Below are 3,538 nucleotides of genomic sequence, written 5' to 3' on the forward strand. Positions count from 1 at the left end.
ATAGGTGCATTTAATGTTCTTAATATAGTATATTTACTTATTTAAAATTTATTTTATTCACAAATTAAATTAATCTTTTATTTTAATTTCGTACAGCTTTATGTATGAATGTTTTAAATGCATAAATTTGAGGTGCATATGCATAGCAAATCTCTGTCGCTATTACTAGTATAACCAGACGTTTGGTGAAGTCGATTTGCTTTTCATATATAAAGGAGACATAAATTCCCTAACAAAACAATATTACAAGAACTGGTATGTGTTAATGGATCGATATAATGCCACTTATCAACATCAATAAACGACATTCAATATTAGAAGTTAGGAAGGAAGATTGTCTTTACAAAACCATCATTCTCCTATTTCTTTGCTTAATTGTAGCTGAAATAAGAATTAATACAACTCTTTAACATTAAGGGTAAAATTTTCAGAATCGATAATCAAATTAAATTTTGACTAAATTTAAAATTGAGTCAGATTAGACTCTTAAATGAGACAAAGCTTCAAGCCCAAAACCTTACTTAAGAAGTATCCAACTTCTTATCACTCGATTTGACAAGCATTGATCACATCTTAACTAGTTATAATCATTTGCCAATTTCTTAAAATTTTATTAAAGCTTCGCTTAATTGTAATTCTAAACAAGAATTAATATAACTCTTAACACAAAACCCATTAGTTTTAGGGGCTTAAGACCTTCCCATATCTGGTAATTATGTTAGGCTTTGACTAAAATCGAGTAGGATTAGATTCTTAAATAAGGGCAAAGCTCTCTTTGTATTCTTTTCTTTATCTGTTAGGTTCAAGTTCAAAACCTTACTTAAAGATGTTAAGTTTCTTACGACTCAACCCAACAAATGTTCATGGTTATCCTATTAATTATATTTATACAAAATAATTTCCCTCCATATTATTGAAATAAAGTGTTGGGGAAATTTGAATCAACATATTTGGTTTGATTGTTGTAATAAAAGAAGCTCACGGGCATCTCAATACCTAGAAAACTAATGCAATGCAACCACTACATCATATCTTCTTTATTTTCAGCTACTCACGGGCCTATTTAAGACCCCTTTTTGGCACTTTCCTTTGCCACCTTCCTTTAAAAACCCTCTCCCATTGTAAAACCCTTTCAAAACCGCTCTCCAATAGTCTCACAAGCAAAACCATATATTCTTTGAAAAAACAATGTCTGCCACAACATTTTACATCATTTTCATCTACCTCCTCTTGATGTTTTCTTCATATTCTGACGTCGCAATGGCCGGTCGCCCAATCCCGTCGAGCGTCCCGAGCACGATGATGCCTACAACGGTGGATTACGTGAAGACGAATCCTCAAGTACTGAACCACAACAAGCACCAGGTTTTCAGTAAGAAGGAAATATTTAAAGGTTGCATGCCCAAAGGGTCTACGCATTCATCAGCACCAAGCCGATATGTTAATTATCAAACACTTGGTTCTTCTTGTGCTACTAAAAAACCACACTCTAAAAGACCTTAATGGTCGAAATATATGTCATACATTTTTTTTTGTGTCTGATTTGAGAAAAAAAATTGTGAGTTGAACGTCATGTTCATGTATGTATAATCAGAGTTTGGGTTATATGTTAATTCTTTTTTCGATCTCGAGAGGGTCCTTCAATATTATGTTATATGTTTGGCAATTGCAGTTGTGTTTTGGATTCCTTTTTCTCAGAACAAAAAATCAGATTAATATTATACCTTGCTAAGAGGAGCTTAGATAAAGAAAATCCATTGATGTTGAACACAAACCAATTGAAGACAAATTTGGTAATTTAGAAGTCACGACATTTTTAGATCAAAAAGAAATCAAATTTGTAAAATAAATAATGCATATAAATTTCAAACATTTTAAAAGAATTTATATGTTCCTCAAAAAGCATGTGAAAGTAAGCAATGTAGTAGGGCCTACATCCCGTTAGAAATTTAATGGGCTGAGAGATGGCGCCAAGGAATACTTGAATTTACCTTTCTTCTTTAACAAAGTGCCCCTTTTCCCATCTCCAATTTAGCTCTTTGTAAAAGTTATGGATTTAATTATGAACATGGTTGGTCACCAAATATGTTCCATTACTCTAAATAAAAATTAAGCCTCTAATCACATGATTAATGGACAAAGTGAGCAACCATTGCACCACGCCTCGTAATTAATTTTTGTTTTAATTTGGTTATTGTTTAACTTCTTTTTTAGTCTAATTTTTCAGGTTGGCATATATATGTCCAGAAACCTATCCACTACTTATTATGATTTGATCCACATATAAGTGAACTGTTTTCATAACGTAAGGATGTGATTAATATAACACCAATAATTTAAGTACGCAGTTAGACAAAAAGTTTTATAGTTTGGGGAGTAATTTAGAATCAAAGACATAGCTTAGGGACGTTTTGTTTTGAATTAACCCTTAAAATAAAGGTTCAATTTTAAAGAAAAAGAGGCCCAGAAAAAAGATCCAAGAACTATCTAATCCCTCCATTGATCAATTAGACGATCCAATTGTATCATGTTAGGAGACAGGTACATCCCTTCATATCTATTGCAAAAGCCTTACATTTTCCCCCAGTTAATTGGTTCTGATCAATTTATGGTTTTTATGTTCTTAAGTGGCTCGGGAAGTTGATTTCTTGTATTTCTGAATATTTGATGAAAATAATTTTATCAGATTTCTCTTCAAGGTGTATTTGGTTACAGATATTAGATATGTTTAACGTTGCAACAACCTTCTGCAAAAGGGTAAGCGTGAAGGAGCTAGTCACCAGTGCTCCCGTGTACACCACAATCACAGCTATTCTTCATTGAAGTGAGCTGTTTTGATTGTTCATTTCTTTAAGCTAATTTCATGGAACTATTGTTCTTTATTTGTGGCTTATATGGCCCTTCTTCTGGCTTAAGTTTGATGCCTAGGCGGTGGGCTAGTAAAAACACTGCTGGATCAACTAAGAATGGAAGAGATTCAAAACCCAAGAATCTTCGGGTGAAGTAGTTCGGTGGTGAGGTCAGTGGATGATCCAAATTTAAATGCTTCCATTTAGTAATAACGGATATGAAATGATTGTTCACATTGTTGTGGCAGAGGGTGATTCCTGGAAACATCATAGTTTGTCAACGAGGAACACGATTCCATCCCTGACACTATGTTGGGATTAGAAAAAGATCATACTCTCTATGCCCTCGAGGAAGGTTGTGTGAAATTTAAGACACGTAAGTTCAGTGGGCGCAAATGGGTACATGCTGAACCTAAGGAAGGAAATGTCCTTTATCCTCTTTATGCTACTGCTGCTTCAGGAGAGCTGAAGACAGTCACATAAGGTTTGCACCATTGTTGTTTGTTTAGGCAGTCAAGTCTGCATTTCGTAGTTTGCCTTTTGAATTATGTTCTTGGATATTCAACTATCAATTGTATCAGAGAGGATCTTGGGAGATACAAATTAAAACAACCATGAGATTTGCAACCTCATGCTCTGCTTACCACATGGTTGTTCTTGTTTTGATTTCTTTTTTGTTACTCATCTCT

At 33.8% G+C, this 3,538-nt stretch overlaps 1 pseudogene; it reads left to right on the forward strand.

The window, feature by feature from the left end:
* The first annotated feature begins 2,664 nt into the window (after window positions 1-2,664).
* LOC107963296 (50S ribosomal protein L27-like) lies at window positions 2,665-3,332 on the forward strand (annotated as a pseudogene).
* The last annotated feature ends 206 nt before the right edge of the window (window positions 3,333-3,538 follow it).

This window comes from Gossypium hirsutum, chromosome D08 (genome assembly GCF_007990345.1).
Source record: "Gossypium hirsutum isolate 1008001.06 chromosome D08, Gossypium_hirsutum_v2.1, whole genome shotgun sequence".
NCBI lineage: Eukaryota > Viridiplantae > Streptophyta > Magnoliopsida > Malvales > Malvaceae > Gossypium > Gossypium hirsutum.